At 42.0% G+C, this 25,080-nt stretch overlaps 1 protein-coding gene and 1 pseudogene across 1 annotated transcript in view; one reads left to right on the top strand and one right to left on the bottom strand.

Annotated features, from left to right (window-relative positions):
* The window catches only part of LOC147638350 (uncharacterized), a 232,323-nt gene that overhangs the window by 98,583 nt on the left and 108,660 nt on the right, over window positions 1-25,080 (bottom strand). The gene's annotated exons all lie outside the window — the stretch shown is intronic.
* Window positions 13,856-25,080, top strand: part of LOC147638352 (uncharacterized) — a 71,908-nt pseudogene continuing 60,683 nt past the window's right edge.

Genomic DNA, 25,080 nt, shown 5'->3' with positions numbered 1-25,080 from the left:
AATTTTACCAGAAACTGCACTCTGGTTTTTCCTGCACAACTGCTGTATTTTCTGCACAGCGGTACTGTAATCCACTCAAATGTCACAACCAGTGACCTCAATGCACATACATACACCCAATGGCAACTGTAGACCTCTTTGCAGCACCCACAGTGTCTGCATAGTCAATCTGTCTTCCTGCAGTACTTAAAACAGAGTTCTGCAGAGAATCGATGACTTACCCGCAGTGCTCGAAATCGCCTGCTTTCTGAAAAACGGAGGTCCAGACGCGCCCGAAACGCGTTTTCGGCCCGAAAATTGTAGTCCTAAGGACTGTATAGTTGCCCTATAGCTTTACTCCCGCGAAGAAAGCTCCTCAATCAGAGACCGTTTGCCGGTGTCTCCCGTAGAGCTCCCGACAAGGGTGTAGTCACCAACACAATAGGGAAGAGTAGTTGAAGCTCTTACCCTCGTACCGCTTCCTGTGGTTCTCTTGCTTGCAGCTCAGCCCTTAGCACGAACCAAGCTCTGATACCATGAAAAGATGCAGGGGGGAAGAGAGCTTGAGCTCTTGCAAGCACACACACACACTCACAAACCCTAATAGAGAACACACAAGGTGAGAGGCTGAAAATCTTCTTCTTCTCTACTCAACACTCAACACACCATATATAAGAATAAGAGCACACACCATATGAAAGATACTCAACCAATACATACATGGGTTCTCTATAGTGTGAGCTCGACTAAATGAGCTGGCGCTATAACTATGCCAGTCTCTAGAGTGGCTGTCACACAGCCTGTCATCCCACTGGCTGCATATCTCCCATGATCTCACCAACCATGCCAGTGGTGTAAGTGTGGGGCCTATCCCCCAGGCGGGTCATCAGTGTCCACCACCCTACTAGATGAGCTCGATATCTCAACAAGAGATAGGCAAGAGACCATACTTTGAGCAACATAGATGAGACAAGTAAGAGAAACACACCTTCAACCTGTACATTTCCTCTCCGTAGAAAGTCATGAGTACTTGCCACCATGGGTAACTAGAGTGTTTGCATCAAATGCAAAGAAATGGAACTATGAGTACAATAGTTGCCAAAATAATCCCCCTTTCCCCCTCCCCCACCCGCCGATCCTCCCCCCTTGGATGGGTATTTTACTACCAAAAGAAGTATTTATGATCTACAAGCTTGGGGGTGACCTAATTTTGTCCTGCTAATTCACTAGATTTCTAAGATACAACTTTGCAATGAAAACAAGATAAGGAAATATTGTTAATGACATACCTATGCCTTTTTGTTAGTTATATGGATCTAATAAGAATCCCCCGCCTCTCTAGATGCAACTCGATAGTCATCCAATAGTCATTTAGAGGGTTTTAAGATCACAATCACACCCATTTTGGTGGAGGCAACCAATCCATGCAAGGCTAGTGCTCCATAGTTCTAGGTCACATATTGTTAGAATTTTGTGCATCTCAGTGTGTGGGATTTGGCTCTTTATTGGGACACATATTTTTGTCATGATTTATGCTAGTTGTGGGATGTCGGCCAGCTTTATGGTGGCAATCGTGGTCTTCCTATATAAAGGGCCTCTCTCCAACTTTTTGATGCAATCTAATCCTATTGTATATGTACTTTCACCCATTTGATGCTCAATCCCTTGTATGCTCAATCCCTTGTATGATAATAAAACTTGATCATTGCCTACTTCCCGTCTCTCTCTCTCTCTCTCTGACTCTCTCTCCTTTTTTGTGTCTTCTGATCACTTTTGCATGTTCATACTTTCACATGGTATCAAACATCTAGGTCTTGGATTTCCACCTCTAGGCGACCCCTATCCTCTATCTGCATTTTCTTGGAGCAAGAAGTGCTCTCGAAGTGCTATTGTGTTTTTTCATCAGTGCCCACATTTTCTTCTCCTACACCCTCTTCTAATCAACATTTTCATTTTGTGATGCTTGTGTCCCTGCATCATCTACAAGGCATCATGGTGAAACCTTGGTGGACTGGGTTTTTTGCTTCTTTGAGGACTTTCACAATGGGCTGGTGGTGTTTGAGCTATGTTTTTTGATAAATCGCCCCTTCTTCATCTGCATTTTTCTCTTCTAGTGCACCTGCCCTTATGTTTTCTCATGGAGTCTAGTTGAAATCTAGATAGAGGGGCTATGTTGGTGATTGGTGGTCTGTTTTTACAGTTTGGATACCAGTGAAAGGTGATGTTTTAACTTGTGGTGTAGCTTGACAAGTGGCTTCGATAGTTCCTCCTCTTCCTCCCCATATTTCCTCCCTTCTGATTGGGTGTTTTCTAGAGAAGTTACGTGGACTGTTTTGCTACTGTCTAGCCCCTTCTTTCCTCAGTTTTCTGAGGATCTGTTGATTGGTCCTTGTGCTCTTATCTGTTGGATCTGCTTGAGGAAAGTCTTGGAGTGTTGAGATTTAAGGATTGCAAATAGTTTTCCTGCAGTAGTGGTGGCTCCCCATGTACGACAAATGAGGACAAGCTTGATGGGACACATATGGTCTTGCCAAAGCTTTTCAATGCCATGTCACTACCAATCATTTAAATTTTGATGACCTAAGCTCCATCCTATTGGAAGAGTAATTAGTCCCATGACACAGGATAAGTTAAAGATTTTATCTCTTGATTCGAATCATGCCTTAACTTTAGTGCAGAAGAAGAATCGTAGTCATTGCTACTCATGTGGGAAGAAAAGACATTTGTCTAAGGATTGATTGTCTACAAAGAAGAACAAGGGCAAGGGCAAGTCCTCATCCCAGCAGAAGGGAAAAGATAGGAAATAGGATATATTCAGATACTTCTAGTGTCTCATCTAGGGCTCCCACGGTCGCACATATGGGTTTTGTGGTTTGTGTGGTGGCCTTTGAGAGGTGGATGCTTCAACATCATTTGTAGCCTTTGGCTCTTCTGGGTTTATGTCCTCCATAGGCTCCTTTTCCCTATCCTTTAATTCAACCTTGGTTTTAATAGTTTGTTGTCCCTCGTTTCTCTTGGGTTTAGAAGGTTTTGCTTTTTCTTTTGGGTTCTGCTTTAAAGCATGTTCTTCTACCCACGTTGAGGTATTTTCTTTTGCATTCTTTTATTCAAGGGTACCAAACACCATATTGGGGAATATGGGAATTTCCCACAAGTTTGGGACACGTGGTCAAAAGTTTGGATTAACCATAACTTGAACACCACTAATCCAAAATGAGCGCTTTATAGCTCTTTAGATTCCATTTTTCAAGCGCTTTCCAACGATAGGTCATATGATAGGGTTTTGAGAAACTTACAAACATGTTATCCATGTCCCCTTTTTTAAGTATTCAAAAATGGGAATTGGAAAATTTCCAAATTCACTAATATGGTGTTACCATGGATAATTGCCCATTTTGTACACTTAAGATGTTAAGAGTTGTCTTTTGTGAGACAAGTTGCATTGAAGCAACTCACCTTGGGCAATCTTGGAACATGTGATCAATGCCACATCGTTCACACATGGGTCACAAAGCGTCAGTGACTATGGGCATGGAAGTATTCCAAACTGTGTAGTCTTCCACCTTGTGAGGTCCACAACAATAGAAACACTGGAGTATTTGATTAACTGATTCCTGAGTAGTTTCTACTTGGTGCACGGGAGATAAAGGTTTTGAGTCAATTGTGGATGAAGTGTCACGACACTTTTTGGTATCATGACCAAAGGTTTTACAATATATACAGTATATAAAAATAGGTGCCTTGTATGCACAATGGGAATTGGAATGGTCATAGTGATTGCGCTCAACAAAAGGCATTTGGTTCCTCACTTGTAGGATGTTTGGTTTTGAAGGAGCTCATCTTCTCTTAGAGATGCTGATTGGAAGCTTTTAAGCAAGGCTGCATAGAATTCAGAAAATGACACCTTTGAGACTGATCATTCTTTAGCCATTGCTTCACTTGGTTTAGAGAGGTTTGTAATTTGAAGGAAAATTCCAGGCAATGGGTTGTACCATCGACCAGGATTTCTCCCACCATGGCCCCCCATCCAAAGATGTACCTGGAAGTTGTCGATGGTGGTGAGGCTTTGGTGTAAATGTTCTTCTATGCATGAGTTTGGATATGCACTCATGGAGCAGGTGCTACATTAATTTAGCCAAAAGAATAGTAACCAATAAGCTTAACAAATATATAATGGATATTGAAGATCATTGGGAAAGTGTTAATGCGTGAGATGGCTTAATCCTGATGAGGCTTAAATCGTGAAAGTGTAGGTTCTTAAGCCGTGAGACTGTAATTCGTAAGAAACCTGAACTTGTGAGATTGCACGTTTTTTGGTCGTGAAGGTGTATTCCGTGAAACAGTCTAATCCTGTGCTAAGCTTGGCTATGCCTTGCCATGGCCATGCATCGCCATAGCCAAGCCTAGGCCGAGAAAATGGGCTTCTCTTACTTAAATTCAATCCATTATTCCTTACTTAAATTCAATCCATTATTTTTTGTTAAAATTATCATGAAAATTACTTTGATCCACAAGAAATTGAAGTACGATGAGGATCATATAAAATTTATATAATTAAATTATTTTAAACTTATACAGGCCCTCTCAGAGACCAAGTGAATTTTCTATAGAAGATTGGAAGAAATTCAAATGTTAAAATGCAATTTGACAATATGGCCACATTCTAGACATATTTGTCTAACTTCTCACCATTAGATCTTCAATGATGAGCTTCACATTTGCCAAGATCTGGGATATAAATTCACATGTTACTTTACAAAGTAGCAAAAAACTAGCTAAATAGCCATAAAATTCCCAATACATCAAGTTAGCTCTATGCAATGTGTTACATTCATGTCCGAATTGGGATTATCATTGGACTTGGGATGCAGAAGTACTAAGCATTGTATGTGTGATACATACACTGCTGTAAAGAAAGTTGGAAAATGCAAATGCCAAAATTTCTGTGCAATAAAACAATCACTAAAATAAACTGGATTTCTGATTAGGGGGTGCCATTTGAACACCCACTATATGTATAATGTGCCCCAAACACCATGCCACTAAATTCCAAACATAACTACGAGAGATTGGACCTTTAAGTTGGGAAGATGCCTATTTTCAGGCTACTTTCAGGGCGCCCAACTATCAAAAGTGGTGAACCTTATCTTGCAACCACCCATTATCAACTTGGTACTTGACAAAGAATATTACATGTGGAGAACAAAGCTCTACATGATAAGGCTGAAGCTCAAAGGCTACGTGTGCAGAAGGAAAGAAGCATGTAGATTTGTGGGTTGAAGGAGGTTTTTATCCGCTTGACCCATCAACTCGCAAGTCTCGATCATTTAGCACTTTGCATGATCGTGTTCGATTCATTGGGGGGATGGTAGATTTGGATATTTCTCAAGATTGAATAATCAAGCTACTATTTTCCATTATTAACACACAAATATGGCTGAAACTATGCTTGGTGTGTACAAGCAATCTGTGTAAGGACTAGAAGACCTCCTGATCTCACAAACTCAACATGTAAATGAGTTGGAAAGGCTACTTCAGTCACCTCAGGAAGAGGTAACAAAGCTTAGACAAACTAACCAAAAATTGGAGGAACGTGCACTCCAAAACCCAACTAAAAAAAGCACTCCTTTTGGGTTAAGAGTGAGATCTAGACAATTTAAAAGTGTTACATGCCTAGCCACACATGGGGGTGCTAAGAAGAAATGGATGCAGCTTGCTCAAAGCTACATGAATAGTGAGGGAGATTTCTGCTTCGATAATCCTATAGATAGAATTTTTATGATCAAGTCTTCTGACATGATTGAAATGTTCAAGCTCTCGTAGTGTGCAATGCTTCAAAGGAAGGTAGTCAAGGAAGTTTGCAATGACTTTCGTGACTTGGTCTAGCCTGATGAGGTGGTCAAGGCATGTGACAAGGTTTCAATAAGCAGAAAGGGATAAAGAGCCATATCAAAGCTACTCATCCAAGGTATGAAGCCTCATCATCTTTGTATGTTCGGCTTACCCCGACTATATACCATAACAATGGCATGGCACGAATAAAATTTGGCTATTCTAGGGTTCATAGGTGAATACAAACACGTTGACGGTGTAATGATTGTAGAAAAGCCAAAAATAATAATAATCAATATTCAAGAACGGCATGTATGATAACATAATTTACAGATGTTAGAAGGGTCCCATCAGCCATGGTGAAGTTCTATCATTAAACAATAAAAGACTGTGAGGGTAGTCTTATTTTTGTTATCAAGCTTGATGAGGCACAAATTCTCAAACATCAAAAAAATGGAAAGAATCAGTATAGGTCTGATGAACAAATCTTTAAACTATGCCCAAGGTAAGGAAGACCAGCCATTACATAACGCACAGTTAGAGATGGAACTATCGTACATAGGGGTAGCTACTCTGCAGTTCCATATGAGAGTCATGATACTCTCAAATGGTTGTTTTGGCACACAGAAATTCCAAGTGTGATTGATACTCATAATAAAGGATAGATGCTTGTGGTGGATGGGGTAAGAAACTTTACATCTGAGTGGCACATGAGTACTAACTTGAAAGCATTGAAGTGCATGTATGGGGTCTACAGTGGTCCTAGATGTGCAAACCCATGTCTCTATTGCATGGCAGGAATGAATAGTCTGGATTGGTACAAACCTACAATGGATTGTATGAAGCCTCCATCTAGAGACAAGATAAAGCAAGTAATTGGTGATAAATACCAGACCAAGGCTAAAGGAAAAACAAAGATGAAGAGGGAAAGTCAACAAAAATAGCCGAATTCAAGGGTGAACCATGTATTGTGCCTAAGGATCCCAATTGGCATTCCATACTTCCTATAAAGCTAGAGAGAGTTCACATTTGTACTTTACATGCAAAAATTAGAGAACAGGATAAGCTATTAAAGCTTCATCTTGACTATGCTCATTCCATTTTGCCATCAGAGCTATCAGATGCATGTTTAGATCAATGTGAGATTTTACTCTCTAACATGGGCTTTTGTAGTCGACATGTGCAACTTAAAAAGGATGGCAAGAAATCAAGTACCATTGGTGATGTTATGTCAAATGTGTTAATGGGAGGAGCCAAAGCTAGAAGGTTCTTGTCAAACTATGAAAACAAACAAGTTGGAACAATATGGGAATGTTGGAAATCTCTATGTGAGCATACAACTAACCAAGCTAGTGATCTAAGGAAGACAAAGCTTTGTATGAGGGTCTGGATAGAGCTTAATAATTTTATAAAACTCTTATCAAACTATGAAAACAAACAAGTTGGAACAATATGGGAATGTTGGAAATCTCTATGTGAGCACACAACTAACCAAGCTAGTGATCTAAGGAAGATAAAGCTTTGTATGAGGGTCTGGATAGAGCTTAATAATTTTATAAAACTCTTACATAAGCAAACAACTGAAGGCGATTACACAAGTCAGTTTGAAATAGCAATCAAGACGCTTGTGGAAACAATTATAGCTGCTTGGGGGAACAAGGACGTAATCTTCTACCTAGTAAGAGTTTTTGCTTCATGTAATTCATACATTGACTAATTAATATGATATAAAATGATTATTAGTATGATTTTTTATATGTGAAGCATATTTTGTACATGGCCCATACTTTATAGAGAACCAAGGGCCTCTTGCTACATGGAATACTTAAGGCATGGAAAAATCACACTATGCCAAAAGTATCAACTATTTTTTTACAACTCAGCATGGTGAAAAACCAAATGCACTACAAGAGATTTTCAACACATTGTATTGAAGGCAAATGCAACGATACAATGAAATTCTTAAAAATTGGGTTAGTTTAAACAACACATGAACAGTCATTGTTATTAATATCAATATATTATAAACACTCATCATGCTAATAAAGTGTATCTTTATGCATGATGGTGATTGAGAAGGAGAAAAAGTCAAAGTGATGCAAATTGTAATAAAAATTATTCTCAATATAAGTAGGAAAAGACTTTTAAAAAAGTCTTCTTATTTTTTGCTTCAACTGTTTGTCTTCCTCAAAGAGACTCCCCTCCTTTTTGGGGCTTTCTTTGGGTAGCTGTTTACCCTCATCTTTGGATAACTATTTAGCCTCGTATTCTTCGGGTAGTTTGCATCTGTACCTTGATAGCGTTTGGTGTTGATAGCCTCCAAGATCATGGGTATTCAAATCAGGAAATGCCTTTGCATATGCCACATAACACAAAAAACACCCTGCCCCCCTTTTGATGCCCACAACCCTGGTTCATATCCACAAATATGTATAGCTTCCTCCTTCTCTATCAACATTATCTTTTTTGCATTGTGTTGTATTCTTCCATAGCCTAAATATGCTAACAGAACCTTTAAGACCATCAATAAAATGCGTGGATCATCTGAATATTTTGAGTGGTAAATAATCAGCACGCGTGGAGGTATCCTTGAAATATAGTGGCAAAGGGCCAAGTCTCTGCCCAACAAAAATTCATTTACCTCCACTTGGACCGAGGAATCCATCTTCGTCTCTTATCTCAAGCTATAAACAAACAAAAAAATTACTTTACAACAGTAAAAATCTTAAAAAAATGTTGTGTATTTATTCTTATAAATACGTTTTTGTTCTCATCGTCAACAAGTGGCCTATCCTCCAGCAAGTCAATTGAACTTTATGGAGTCATCTCTTCTTCTGAGCATGGAATCGTTGGTTTCTCCCTTCCAATATTAGAGATTCCCATGCTCTCTTGATTGAATAGCTGAAAAACTCTTCCTCTATGGGAAGAGTGTCTTCTTTTTCTTCAAATTTTCTTATGCACATTTCTATAGCCTTAGGTACACCGATGAAAAGTCACTGATTGCTTCTGTATCAAGCACTCAAAGTTCATTAGTGGCAATTATCTAAAAAAATTTGATGAAACGTGACATCCATCTACAATTAAACCAATACAATAATCCTCCCTTATATTCAACAACTTATGGATATTTGTTAGTAGTACAAAACTTTGATTGTCTTCCTTTAGAGTGGGAAGGATGGTAGGCATGGGAGAAGGATCTCCTTCTCTCAATCCTCTATAGAAACATCCTTTTCTTCTAGAATAATTAAACTTGCTTTAAAATCTACATAATCAAAATCCCTGCTCATTATTTCTTCTTGATCTATAATATCCACAACCATTTCTACAGATCATGAATTTCTTCTTGATTTTGAATGTCCCCTAGAAATGCTTTAGGCCGGACATTGGAACTATCAAGGTTGCTCTTTTCAGCATCCTCAATTCTTGATTTTACATGTAGATAAAAGGAAAGCCACATGATGCTAAAGAAGCTTGCATTCAAGCCATCTATATGCTTGGGAATGTCAAGATACATGCCAATCCACATGCTACTTGCTTCACCTTTATTGTTGCATTGGTGTTGATATTTTTTGGATGATGGAGCTTTGGAAGGGAAAGTATAGCATGAGTACATGGTAATGAAATGATGGATTGTGCATGAGTTTATGTAAAGCATTGTGAGTGATCCTATCTACATTTTTGAAGTTCAAGTCACACCTATCACATCACTTTATACCCCACATTTTATTTAATTGAATCTAGAATGTGTGAGGTACCTCGACATGCCGGAGGGGAATGCCAAGATTTCGGTGTGCCATGATTGCCTTGGAAAATTGGTACCTCGGAGGATTAGGTACCAGCGCAAAGACTTGGCCCCCAGCCTTGGCAATACTCACTAAGGGGATGGGAAGGCTTGGCTAGGAGATTAGAAAGAAAATCTCTCCATCAACACTCAATCTTCAACATTGGCACATAGGTTACATGAAATATGCCATTGGTCAATGTATGATGCAGCTTAGGATATGCTTTCAATTCTATCCCAAATGCCAAGGGAGCATTGATTGTTGGATTGAGTTCATTGGGAATCTTGAGATTTGTTCCCTAATACAAAGGAGACTATGCCAGAATTTTTCAGAAATTACATGCATGGATTGGATTGAGGGAATTTTTGGACACATGTAAGGTGCTTTTGGATGCCAAAGTTGCTTGGAAGAAAGGGTGGAACATGCGGGAGGCAAATGGGTAGTTAAAGAGCACTTAAGCAAAATTTAGAGATTCACAAAACCTTAATTCAATAAAATCACATTCGGCATAGAGTTTAGGTGATTATATAGACTCTTATTACTCCCTTACACCTTCCCAACAAGTGTTCAACCTCTCCATTTTGACACAATTTGGATCCCCAACTTGCCATTTTTTACGGGAGGTCAAACATGGGCCCAATCAGAAACAAGTTATTTGGGACAAATGATATCATAAGATGGATGCACATCATTAGGGTTTTCCAAAAATCCATAGTACACCCAAATCCGATGTCGTTTGGATGGTCAAACCTAGGTGGTTGACTTTGACCAAAAAGTCAAAACAGTGTATATCTGCACTTTGTCTTTGGTCAAACCCTCTTAGGCATAGTTAGCACTCATCATCACAAGCTCATACACCAAATTGCATCTAAATCAATATTCTATAGCCTAATTCCTATTTTTAGCAGTGTTGTACAAACCCTAAAATAATGAATATTAGGGTTATCCAAAAAATTTCTTTTCTTGCATATTTGGACACTACGCAACAAGATCTATCCATAGAGCCCTAGATCATCAATTTTTGACACCATTTAGGCCTTCTACTAGCCATTCTCCATTTCATCCATAGAGCCCTAGATCATCAATTTTTGACACCATTTAGGCCTTCTACTAGCCATTCTCCATTTCAGCCATTATGCTAAGGGAGAATCCATCTAAGCAAGGGATGTGACTTCAAGAGATAAGGGAGGACATGGAAATGGTGAATGAGGATCATGTAGAGTTGATTGGTGAAGATGATATTAATTTAAAAGTGACAACAACAATGCAAATACGGTACATGGAACAAATCGTATGCAAATTGGGCCAAATCTTGCAAATGTGGCCAATGCATCAAATCAGTTGGGAGGAGAAAATGTACAAGTGAGACAGAAGGCAAGCCATACATTTTAATGGAAAGGTAGAAGAAGGGAGATGTCCAATACTAATGACACCAAAGGATTGGTATCTAAAGTGGACTGTTGGACCCGCTATCGATCCCGAGTCGGAGATCATAAGTGGCGATGTGATGATGACGCTGTAAAGCAGTGAGTGAGAGGAAAACGTATTGTAGCTCAAAGTCCTTCGATATGGTATACTTTGGAATATTGGAAGGATTTGAGGATATGTCATCTTCGTGATTCCATGCACATATTCAAGAACATTGGTCAAACCTTATGGCAACACCTCGTTGGCTTGAAAGACACAGCGGCTACAAGAAATGACTTAAAGGATCAAAACTCAAAGCCCAATCTATGGCCACTTTATGATGAAACTCGACGTGAGACAACCTACGAGCCTGCCCCTTGGGTGCTCAAGACAGAAGAGTTGGAGACTATCAACAGGAAGATTCAGTTGATTCGTATGCCTACAGGATATGGAGCATCTTGTCGAAACATGTTCACTCTAGATGACAAGAGCTTGTCTGGTTTAAAAACACACGATTGACACAATTTTGTCAAGGTAAATCTATTCAAATCTTTGAAAGTATTTATTTTCTTGTATGTTTGTTGATCGGATTAATCATGTATGTAGCATGTTCTACCCCTTGTTATTGATGGATGTACTATAAGAGGAGTCTGAGATGTGATATATCACCTTGGATCACTCGCAAGGTATTTATCGCTCATTAATTTTTAGTATAAACATATCTTCTTTATTCAATAACATCTCTAATATCTTCTTTCTTTTACTGATAGATGGATTACATCTAAAGAGATTGCGAAAGGGTCAATTCCACAAAAGAAGCGTGAATGTATAGAGCTTCTTTGTTTTGCTGAAAAGGAATTTCCAACCTCCTTTTTTGATATCCTGGTTCATCTTCTAATCCATCTAGTAGACGAGATAGAGCTCACTGGCATTGTCAGCACACTCGATGGATGTTTTGGGTCGAGAGGTTTATGGGAGTATTGAAAGGTTATGTACGTCAAAAAGCAAGACTAGAGGGTTCTATGACGGAGGGATGGATGCTTGAAGAATGCATGTATTACGTTTGTGAATACCTTGAGAAAACCGATTCTAAAGCTCCACGCGTGGATGGGAGCCTTTACACAGTTGGAGATCCTGATTGCTGTGAGAGCTAGCACTGAGGATGGCAGATGCCTCTATTATGAGATTCAGGATGAGGGCAGACTCCAGAGAGTGGAGGTGGAGTCGCCTTTGGTTGTAGAGTGCACCTTTCAGAGGATTCGGGTAGTGGCTGCCGCTTCTCGGAAGTGGCATATTGACCCCAACCCTGCTGATGTGCTCCCGGATTGGCGCATATAGGCATATGCAACGCGCCCCTTGGCTCGGCTACAGTGGGACCCCGGGGAGTACGAGTGGCATGATCCTTATGCATCCCTTGAGGCCACAGACATCACCTTTTTCCAGTATACTGTTCGGCTGGGACGGCATATTTTGACAGCGAGGAGGACGGTTTCTCCAGCGGCAGCGGGGCATTGGCGATTGCAGGGACTATCACAAGAGTTCCTGGAGGATTTTTGGGCTAGTCGACTGGCCCGCAGGATCTCGGCTTTTCAGTGGCTGGTCGCCCACAGGGGCTCAGCAGTTGGCACTTGGCTTGTTTACAACGGTCTTCCGGCGGCCTGCGTCCGATGCGGCCACCCTATGGAGACACAGAGACATTGCCTTTGGGACTGCCCTCAGGCACAACAGATTTGGCTGCGGATGCTACGTATTCTGGCCCCCCTCTCTCCAGAGGGTATGTTTACGTGGGGTGCCGCTGCTTGGTCGACTTCGTCAGGGCCTGCTATGGGCTATGAGATGGAGCAGGGCAGTCAGGCCATCAGATTTATTAGGGGCCAGCCTCGCCAGGTTCCGGCACCGGATTTCTCGTCCACCAGCTGGACACAGGAGAGGGATTTACGATGGGAGCTCCTCAGCAGCCTCACCATCTGGTTCACCTGGAGGGCCCGGTGCTTTACGGCCTTTGATGGGAGATTAGAGCCACCAGCAGAGACTATTCGGGGGATTTGGCAGGAGTTGATCCACACCCTACGAGGACAGTACGACCGCATCCGGATGAGGCGATCTTACGGCGCCAGGCCTTTCACACCACTTGGCGCTGCGGCCCGTTCTACACCCTACACACGGGGATCCCCCCGTTGGCACTACAGGCCACCTGTTTGGCTCTTCCCCCCCCTATTGTATGATTTAGCCGCTCAGTTCTTTAGACTGATGCTTGTATTTTGCAGCACCTAGGGAGAGTCTCCTGGGCTGCCATGATGTATTCACTGCTCTTCTCTCTATTAGGAGCAGGAGAGATCTCTTTTGTAGCCCTATGGGCGTTTTTTACATAACTAATGAAAGGATCGTTTCTCGGAAGAAAAAAAAAAGCTCCACGCGTATGGACAAATGAGTCGTCTTCTACCATGTATGACGAGGTATTGTCCGGTAAGGGAGTCCCTTTTCGACTTAAGATCCAAGATAAATTGGATATTTCTACTTTCATTGTCTATAATAGCGAATGCATGCAACAATTCGTTGATGAGTACGAGGAGGAACTTGCAAGCAAACGAGTTGGTAGACGTAAAAAGAGGAGATCCAAACGTCAAACCAATGTAAATAACAACGGGGACGTAACTACTTTCATGGATTGGTTATACACCCGTATGCAACGTGCGGTTAGTGATCATGAGACAATCTCTACGGAACAAAGAGAGTTTATGATCAGGTGTGAAAAACAAGTAACTTGTTGGTTTTGAAAACTCTGAACTAAACAAATGAATCTCATTTAAAAAAAAAAAATTTATGTTTTGGTGTAGGCTCGAATGTATACCAACATGTGGGCTTATGGACAACATCTTCGGATAAAATCTATTGATGACTTACGTCTAACTCAGGATTCTTGCGTTGTTGCCTCTTTTAAGCAATTATCTCGTGCAAGTTCAAGAGACACAAATCTTATCGACAGTAAAGTGAAGTTGGCGATCATCAAGTCTTTGCTACTACGAGGCACTGGACTTTCTGGAGATACACTGTCAGAGGCCATGACAGATTATGTGGAGATGGATGATGCGGGTTTAGACGGCGCGATTGAGATTCTTAGGAGATTCAGTATGCCCGTACGACTTGGAGAGGGTACATCCTCCCAGCCACATGCAGGAGTGGAGACGTCTTGGCATGCACATACTACTACGCATCGGTAAGCTTCTTGATTGATAAAATAGTAATGTCATCCATTTTTTACATATAGAATTCTTAATATATGTATCCTTTTGATGTCTTTGTTTGCTTAGGACTCCTATCCTAGTCACATCACATCACGAGAGTCAGCGGCTTACTCCTGATGTACCTCCTAGTACTCAGGTGACACCTGATTCACAGGGTAGTGGCCGTTCCTCCCGTCGTCGCAGGTATATCTTTTATGGAGATTACGGATTAAATATCAAGTATTTTTTACAAACTCACATCTCAATATATCGTATGTTTGTATTGTGCATAGGCATCAGCAGAGTACCACACCACCAGTGCCCCCACCAGTGCCGATGCGCACGTGCACTGTGGGTGTCACATACGACATCACACCTGACGGGGGTATCCTTCAGGTCGGAGCTGGCATCACCTTCTGACGACGAATGAGAGATCTTTGCATGTCATATCTACAGCGAGTTCATATACCATGGCAGTACGTATTATTTAACATAAAGAATATGAATTACAGTTTTTTATTTGAATTACTAACTGACTTTATTTTGCAATGCAGCGATCAACTCGAGGATGACAATAAATATGTCATCAACACACTGGAGACGGAGTTTAGGGCAGGATGGAGTCGGAAGTGGTTACTGAAACAAATGTGTAAACTCCTGAGTCATCGACGCGACAATGCACGGTAAGTAGAGAGAGAGAAATGAAACAAAATGAAATGCTATATTTACATCTTCAAAAGGCCAAAATGATCTATGAGACCAAAAAGTTACCACCAGAGAGCTCTGATACCAATGGGTAGCATGGGGTGTGTTGCGGTTAAGGGTACTGCGGGTAGTCACTGAGGGTGCTGCCGGAACTACTGCCACAAAATGCTAGAAGACTGCTGGCTTCGATGGTCTACTGCTACGCCAAGTCGATCCAAGGAACCTTGCTTGATTGCGGGTACTGAAGGTTGAGATGCTGATACTGGGGTTGAATTGTGAGATAGAAGCCTTGGTAGAGGAGGGGAATCGAATCCTTGGTAGAGGAGGGGAATCGAGTCCCGATACGAACTTTCTTTCATTGAGCTTGGAGCTAAAATTACCTTGTACACAACTAGAGTAAGAAAAATGAGTCTGAGGGGAATCGAACCCTAACACTAGCCATATGAGGCTATCAGCACCATGAGACTCCCCACCACCCACCCTTGTTAGTAAGAAAAATGAGTCTGAGGGGAATCGAACCCTGACACTAGCCATATGAGGCTATCAGCACCATGAGACTCCCCACCACCCACCCTTGTTAGTAAGTTTATAAAAAAAATCAAGACTTCACAATGAATGATTTTGAGATTAAATCTTACCGAACATAGGCTGATCCGTGAGTTGATACGTAAGACTAATGGTCCTCATCATCATCTCTGAGATAAACTGTCAATAAAATGTCATCTTCATTATCCTTGTTGACTTCTTCGAACTCCCCGATCATTAAATTTGTGTTCACGTTCATTTCCTCTGTAGGCTCGACATCCATTGTTTTCTCCTCTTCGGTGTCTGTAGTGTCAGAGTCTGGATCGTTGTCGTTCTCATCACCTACAATGTCATCATGATCGATGGATAGAAGAATTCTACACCTCTCTGAGGTCGATGTGTCTAGATTCGAGGATGTAATCAAATCATCCTGATCCGCTGTCTTAGAGTCAACGGCTATGATCACTCATCGTATCTATATATTTAAAACAACTATATGTCAGACTAGAGATACATTGTTAGAGAAGAGCTCAATACATTGTTAGAGAGGAGCTCAATACATTGTTGGAGAGGAGCTCAATCGTGCCAAGGCTCATATTGGCAGCTGACCATAAGAGAGGAGCTCAACCAGGCCAAGGCTCATATTGGCAGCTGACCATAAGAGAGAGAAGGGCTAAAAGAAACCCTGAGGCTTGGGAGGCAACCCTGAGGCGGCTAGTGAAACCGGGCTATGGACACATAACGCAGTAATTCTTTCAATTAAATACCTGGACTTTATGACACACACACAAACAGAATCCTCGCTCCCTCTCTCAACACCAGATTGGCCGCGAAGTCCGGCACCCCTTGCGGTATTTATTTCTTCATTAAGAGATTGAAAATAGAAAGCGGGAGTGCAATTGGGCACTCTACCTATTCCTGCTGAAGTTTACAAGTTTTGGAAGAATTTTGCCAACATAACAGCACTAAAACTGTCCCAAAACAGCTCAGAATGAATCCCAACTGAGTGAGTTCACTTCCACAGGTCTCAACCTACCCATTTGAGTCCTAAACAGTGAATTTCAGCTTGTTGTATTTTTTGTACAGACCTGTTTTCAGCTTTGTACAACCACCACACTGTCCTGATAGACCCTAGCAAGGTCCCTCTGCAATCTGGCATCAACTGGGCCTTGGAACAGCCCCTAACAGTCCAAAAATAGCACTGATTTAGTGCTGAATTGGACACCTGTGTGGTGAGGTAACTACCCTCACCTGTTCCTGCTTTGGAGCAGTAGTTAGCTGCTCTTGTTTTTCTATCAAGGGAGGCTCCCTGCAGAAAACAAACTCCCACAGATAAAGGAGAATGGGGACAGCCAGACAATGGAGTTCTAATGGACGGATCATGGGTGTAGAATAGCTCTTGGCTGGAAAGGAACTGGAAACCCGAGCCAGGAGATACATGATAACTTGCCAAGAGATGACTCTCATGAAAAGCTGAGATACAAAACCTCCATCCTCCATTCCTCTGGTGGTTGCATCCTCACTCTCCGTATTTTTCCCCTTATTTTTCCCATTTTTCTGTGGCTTGGGAGGCAACCCTGAGGCGGTTGGTGAAACCGGTCTATGGACACATAACGCAGTAATTCTTTCACCCTATGAACAGCATCACACCCTGACACATCCAATGCTTCTGCATCACAACACACACTCCCAAATTGTCTCTCAAAAGAGAACTCGTATCACAACACAGCATACCATACAGTCGACACACCTGTACTAACCCTCTCTACCTTCCAAGGGTACTATCCATCTCTGTCATGGATTCCCTGTCCAATTAGTAGCAAGGCTGTACCAAACATGTGTCCATTCATGTAACTTCTGCCTGCATGCGACCTATCTCCTGGAGAAACCCAAAAACATGTTTCCTCGAGAAACCTACGACCTGTTTCCACATGAAACCTTTAGGCATGTTTCCCTTTGAAACTTCTATCCTGTTTCCATACAAAACCATTCATGGCACCATTCAACAATAGTGCCAACAACAGCATACATCTAGTTACCTATTCCCTCATGAAACATCTGGCAACATAGAGATGCCCATAACTGTAGGTCCCTCTGTTCCTTTCTAGTAGCAGGAAGAAAAAAAATCTGCTCCATGAGCACGTAGCCATGCAAGCTTGCATCACTCCCATGCCAAGAAACATAACCAGGTGACCTTATACTTGCAGCCAATAACCCATGTACATAGCTGAATTTGCAGCCAAACAAAGACAACCCATAAATTGTCCTTGAACTGATCTCAAAACAGTCCCGAACCAAAGCAAAGAGAAGCTGAAAGTTCCATCAATTGAACGCTATCTACATGATGTCTATGTTCATGCAAAACCAGCCCCTGTCCGCCTTTATGTCCAGAGAAACCAGCCCTCTCGCCACCTAGGAGAAGAGCATGCAACCCTGAGCGCCTGCAGTCCAGCCCTCCTGTGTACCATAAGCGAGAGAGAGAGAAAAGAGCATGTGCCGCAGCTTCAGCCCTCCTACTATTCAACCCTCAACTTTTGTGCACACAGAAAAACACCCAAAAACAGGCCGCCAGCCCCTCCACATAAGCATGTGTACCCCTTCAGCACTCAGCCCAACTAGTAGCAAGTGGGGGAGAACCCCCACGTGCAGTTCAGCTTCTGTGCGCCACCTGCAAACAGCCCGACAACCTATATTCCACTCTCTAGCCATGTGCAATCCAAGCTGACAGTCGCCACAGAGAGAGAGAAAGAGAGGTTCAGTCGGCCCTGTATGTACTGCAGTGCTGCCTCTTTCCAGAGAGAGAAAATGCACACCCTCCTCTGCTGCAGCCCTGAAGCACACCTGCAGTTCAGCCCACCTCCTGTCCTGCAGCCCTGCGCAGCTTTTCACCAAAGAGAGGGAGAGACCCACACACAGTTCAGCCCCTGCGCAGCAGCCTTCTCTAGGAGAAAAGCGCACACTCCAGATTAAGTAGGCGCCTCCCAAAAAGCATCAGAAAGAAAAAAAAACACATCCTCCAAAAGTGGAGTAGCCTGCCAAAATAGCTTTTGGGCCACCCAAGGTTTTAAAACCTTTATAACTTTAATTTTTGCCCACCAAAGGTTATAAAACCTTTTTAAATTAAAGTCTCTTTGCCCCCTTCACACTTGGGGTTGTCCACACATGGGCTTCCTTTTTAACTCCAATCTGATGCCATTCACACTGTACACCATGTCCCCGTGCACACCTGCATACTGTCCAAAGAAAAACACAGGGTCGTGACACACAACACAACTAAGCTTGGGTGCCATCAAGTTTGGCATTCTAGAATGTTGCATTGGATCGTCTCAAACAATGGCATGATTAACGTAGAGGACGAGCACAATCAACAAGAACATTGGAATACTTGTGTATGTTTCATTTTTGGTGAGTATGGGGATTTCATGGAACTCAACACAGTCCCCACTACACCCATGCAATGGTTACTAACGTGGGAGCATCAAATTGATCAAAGCAGTCAGTCGTTTTACGCATGGACGGTACCAGCTCATGTAAACCCAATAGAAAACCCAACACAAAGAGATACAGGTCAGGTCGCATGCAGAATCATGCAGTCAAAAACAAGCTCACTGGAGATATGGAATGTATAGGAAAATACAGGCTATGGCTGATTGCCTGGATCAATACATACATACACCGGCAAACCACAACAGCATACTATCAGCCCCCACTTAACATTGAATATTACAAATGGGGAGCCACCTGCATGGGATATCCAACAAGCAGCCACACACAAGATATATGGGAGACATAAGCCCGGAGGACATGCTTACATATGTCACACAATTGTATGTACATAAAGATGCCAAAGGAATGCCGGACATGTGCACTAACACTCAGATAGGAGAATATTTAGATTTCAAGATGGTTACAAAAGGTATAAAAAATTAGCCAATGGTAAAGCACCCGACACGCTCCATTATAATTCGGAGATGCTTAAATGGAGAGGTAACCGGACACAGCAATGGATATGTGGGCTTCTTAAATAAAGCCATCACACAAGGGCTGCACCATAGATTGGCAAAGAAATTGGATCAAAGCACTATTCAAGAAAGGAGATGCAAATCTGTCCACTAATTATCGCACTATCATGGTGGGGTCTTGTATGTCAAAACTCTTGGGGAGCATTCTGGAACAAACCATAAGCTCATGGGCAGATATATATATATATATATAGAGAGAGAGAGAGAGGGAGATAGAGAGAGAGAGAGAGAGAGAGAGAGACGAACTCTCTCTCTCTCTCTCTCTCTCTCTCTCTCTCTCTCTCTCTCTCTCTCTCTCTCTCTCTCCCCCTCTCTTTGCTTCGCTTCTATCTCTTCCACCGCGCCTTCTATCTCTTCACTTTGCTTCTCTCTGCGCCCCTGTATCCTCACCCGCCTTCTCTCTTTGCACGTCTTCTCTCTCTCTCTCTCTCCCTCTCTTCGCTGCTCCTGGTTCCGCTCCACTTTCCCACCCGCCCCTGGTCAGGCCCCCAAGGCAGGAACATAACTCTCCCTCTCTGTTTTTCCCATTGCCCATCTCTCTTGCTACTCACATACACACCTGTGCACCTATTGCCCACCTGCGCACCTTAGTTGTAGGGTAGGGTTGTAACCCACCTCCAAGCACGTAAGGGCTTGCACCTCATGGGGGTGGAGTTCTGAAGAGCAACCTCTCAAACAGTCTAGCAGTTTGACATGGCTAGCAAGAAAACCTTCTCCGAAACACTTATCTCCCCTCCTACCAAACCCAATGAAAAACCATCACCATGGGAGCGGTACCTCCTGAGCATGATTTAACATCTTTAGCAAACAAATTCAGCCTTGCAAAATGAACTACATCAGACAAAACAACATCTTTCAACCCTTGAGAAACAGATTAAGGAACAACAACACGAAAAAGAAAACAAGGAGGAAATCACACAGATAAATTTAATTGATCCACAGCCTAAAGAAATTCTCATTAAAGAAGTAATATCACAGATTAATGAAGAGAACGAGCAGCAATGGATTGCAAAAGAAATTAGGGTGGGTGGTTTGTCAGAGGGTTGGGAACAGGTGGAGGTATTGGAGGGACGAGGAGATTGCGAATGATACTTATGTCCTGGAATGCGAGATTCTACAAAGAAAGCTGTGCAAAGTTATCCCTTTCATTGACATTGGAGATCCCTCAAAGGAAAACATGTGGTTTTGAGGTACGCAGATATGAAAGACAAAACTAAAGGTCACTTAAGGGAACGAAGGTGTGGATGGCGGATGAACTCACAACCACACAACTAAAAAACAGGAAACAAGAACTCAATAAAGTATAGAAGCAAGGAAAAAAGAAAAATGGGTAGTCTACTATAGAGGTAGAGCTGTTATTTTGCAGATTTCAGGACAACCAAACATGGTAGTAATGAAGAGTAGCTGCTAGAGAAATCCTTCATGTTATCTAGGATTCTCCTACGGTCATGTAGGGAATTTAAACTATTTTTAGTTTTATCTCTATTTTCATTTTGTTGCCCCCGAAGTGGAATGTAATCACATGGATGTATCTGATTAATCCTATAGGTCAAATGTGGCCTCTAAAGGACGTTAATATAGTTTTCTTTCTTTCTTCTTTCTCTCTCTCTCTCTCTATACATATATATAAATATATATATATATATATATACATATATATATATATATATACATATATATATATATAGAGAGAGAGAGAGAGACGCACGCTCTCAGTTGTCACACACATACATACCTTTCCGTGCTCTCCCGTCAGGCAGTCGAAGAGAAATGAGGTTCTGGGTGAGCGCGGGAGTATTAAAATATGTAGAGTCTCTTAAGCGATAGCAAAAAAAAACATCGCATAAGCGAGGAGTTTTTTTTTAATATTGTAACGTTGCTTATGTGACGCTAGTCAGTCTCTGCAAGCGTCACAAAAAACGTCGTTCAACAACATCACATAAGCGATTGAAAAAAGAAGCATCGCATAAGCGACATATTTTTTTATATAATTTTTTTACATCGCTTAAGCGGCGCATTCGTCATCGTTTAAGTGACGGTGTATATTTTTAACACCCTCGCTACAGCCCCCAATGGCTAGTAGTGTTACTTCACTTTGAATGTGTGGATCTCCTGACAAACTACTAGTGAGTTGTGAGAGGAAGTAGACCACCTCACATCACTAGAGTGGAGTTTGATGAAGAGACTTCAAGTCATGATGCTCTCACAACTCAATGTAGAGAAACCTCTATCCTAAGATCATTATGGTCTAAGAGTAATCTGTGGTAGCACCCACTACGAGCCCGGAAGTATAATTTTCTCTTTAGCTGGCCTTATCTTCATCCACAAAGTTAGCAGAGTCAATAATCCCTTAAGACCTACTCGAGCAACAACAAATGTTGTTTAGCCATCAGCTCGGCCTTCCAAAAAGATTAAGCGTTGTAGAGCTTGGGCCATGCCACCATTCCAAGAGGAGGTACGTGCTAGTGCTACTTGAGGCTGGCAAGCCTCACCAGCTTCAAACATAGCCTCACTAGCTTCCAGGAGGAGGTACGTGTGCTACTTGAGGCTGGCAAACCTCACTAGCTTCAGTAATCCCTTAAGACCTACCCGAGCAACAACAAATGTGGTTTAGCCACCAAGTCGGCCTTCCAAAAAGATTAAGCGTTGTAGAGCTTGGGCCATGCCACCATTCCAGGAGGAGGTACGTGCTACTTGAGGCTGCCTCAGCAGCTTCAAACATAGCCTCTTTCATGGGCCAAGGATACATTTCAAGCGCCCAGATTTGTCTTTTTGACATATATAGGGGTGACACCAAGCCACCTATAGGGGGCATTTTTTAAAGTGATCTCACCCCTAAAGATGGCAATACAACAAAATAGCCCCGTTAAAATGTATCCTTAATGTCTTTCATGTCGGCACACTCGAGGTGAGAACATTTTTTGGAGGCCAGGACTAGAGGTGAGGTGCCTTCTCGTTTAAGCCTTCAGAGGGCAGCAAAGCCCTTCAAAACTTCTTGAGTAGGCTTGCTTGAAAATAGGCCATTGGTTTGAATTTTGTTCTAAATTTTAGACATAAATACATGTATTTGGTCAAAGAAACTGATCATATAAGATTTACGAGCTAATAGAATGTTGTTTGTAATAGCCCTTATGACCTATTGCACTCTTATCAACTCTTAAGATAACTTATGGGCTCCCAAAGATCTTCTACATCAAAAAGCAAGACTAGAGGGTTCTATGACGGAGGGATGGATGCTTGAAGAATGCATGTATTACGTTTGTGAATGCCTTGAGAAAACCGATTCTAAAGCTCCACGCGTATGGACAAATGAGTCGTCTTCTACCATGTATGACGAGGTATTGTCCGGTAAGGGAGTCCCTTTTCGACTTAAGATCCAAGATAAATTGGATATTTCTACTTTCATTGTCTATAATAGCGAATGCATGCAACAATTCGTTGATGAGTACGAGGAGGAACTTGCAAGCAAACGAGTTGGTAGACGTAAAAAGAGGAGATCCAGACGTCAAACCAATGTAAATAACGACGGGGACGTAACTACTTTCATGGATTGGTTATACACCCGTATGCAACGTGCGGTTAGTGATCATGAGACAATCTCTACGGAACAAAGAGAGTTTATGATCGGGTGTGAGAAACAAGTAACTTGTTTGGTTTTGAAAACTCTGAACTAAACAAATGAATCTCAAATTTTTTCAAAAAATTTATGTTTTGGTGTAGGCTCAAATGTATACCAACATGTGGGCTTATGGACAACATCTTCGGATAAAATCTATTGATGACTTACGTCTAACTCAGGATTCTTGCGTTGTTGCCTCTTTTAAGCAATTATCTCGTGCAAGTTCAAGAGACACAAATCTTATCGACAGTGAACTTGGTCACGTGGGAACCATAGTCGGCATTTATGAAGTATCATATCGTATCTTCAAGCAGGTAAATAAGATCTCTCTTCATGCAACAATAACATGTAGATTTCTTAAAGCTATACATAATTCTAAAGTTTTGATTCGTGTATTTTGACAGGTGGTTTTGAAGGTGGATTGGTTCCGTGCGCCGGGTATAAAGGCAATAATGCCACAATGAAAAGAGAACCGTCTGGATTTTGGTCCGTCGACTCCTCGAAGTTATTGCGTGCAACAAAAGATCCTTACATTCTGCCAACTCATGTTGAACAAGCATTCTTTTACAAGAATACAGATGCTCATCCATGGTGGCAAGTTGTGCATGTCCAACCTCCTAAAGGTCGACACTTGTTTGATAGCATTGACTCTAAGACAGTGGATCATGAAGATTTGATTACATCCTCGAATCTAGACACATCGACCTCAGAGAGGTGTACAATTCTTCTATCCATCGATCATGATGACATTGTAGGTGATGAGAACGACAACAATCCAGACTCTGACACTACAGACACCGAAGAGGAGAAAACAATGGATGTCGAGCCTACAGAGGAAATGAACGTGAACACAAATTTAATGATCGAGGAGTTTGAAGAAGTCAACAAGGATAATGAAGATGAAATTTTATTGACAGTTTATCTTAGAGATGATGATGAGGACCATTAGTCTTACGTATCAACTCACGGATCAGCCTATGTCCGGTAAGATTTAATCTCAAAATCATTCATTGTGAAGTCTTGATTTTTTTTTATAAACTTACTAACAAGGGTGGGTGGTGGGGAGTCTCGTGGTGGTGATAGCCTCATATGGCTAGTGTCAGGGTTCGATTCCCCTCAGACTCATTTTTCTTACTCTAGTTGTGTACAAGGTAATTTTAGCTCCAAGCTCAATGAAAGAAAGTTCGTATCGGGACTCGATTCCCCTCCTCTACCAAGGATTCGATTCCCCTCCTCTACCAAGGCCTCTATCTCACGTTTCAACCCCAGTATCAGCATCTCAACCTTCAGTACCCGCAATCAAGCAAGGTTCCCTGGATCAACTTGGCGTAGCAGTAGACCATCGAAGCCAGCAGTCTTCTAGCATTTTGTGGCAGTAGTTCCGACAGCACCCTCAGTGACTACTTGCAGTACCCTTAACCGCAACACACCCCATGCTACCCATTGGTATCAGAGCTCTCTGGTGGTAACTTTTTGGTCTCATAGATCATTTTGGCCTTTTGAAGACGTAAATATAGCATTTCATTTTGTTTCATTTCTCTCTCTCTACTTACCGTGCATTGTCGCGTCGATGACTCAGGAGTTCACATTTGTTTCAGCAACCACTTCCGACTCCATCCTGCCCTAAACTCCGTCTCCAGTGTGTTGATGACATATTTATTGTCATCCTCGAGTTGATCGCTGCATTGCAAAATAAAGTCAGTTAGTAATTCAAATAAAAAACTGTAATTCATATTCTTTATGTTAAATAATACGTACTGCCATGGTATATGAACTCGCTGTAGATATGACATGCAAAGATCTCTCATTCGTCGTCAGAAGGTGATGCCAGCTCTGACCTGAAGGATACCCCCGTCAGGTGTGATGTCGTATGTGACACCCAAAGTCCCAGTGCACGTGCGCATCGGCACTGGTGGGGGCTGGTGGTGTGGTACTCTGCTGATGCCTACGCACAATACAAACATACGATATAGTGAGATGTGAGT

Source organism: Cibotium barometz, chromosome 5 (genome assembly GCF_041138505.1).
Source record: "Cibotium barometz isolate CiBa-2024 chromosome 5, ASM4113850v1, whole genome shotgun sequence".
NCBI lineage: Eukaryota > Viridiplantae > Streptophyta > Polypodiopsida > Cyatheales > Cibotiaceae > Cibotium > Cibotium barometz.
This window is presented reverse-complemented; position numbering and strand designations above follow the sequence as displayed.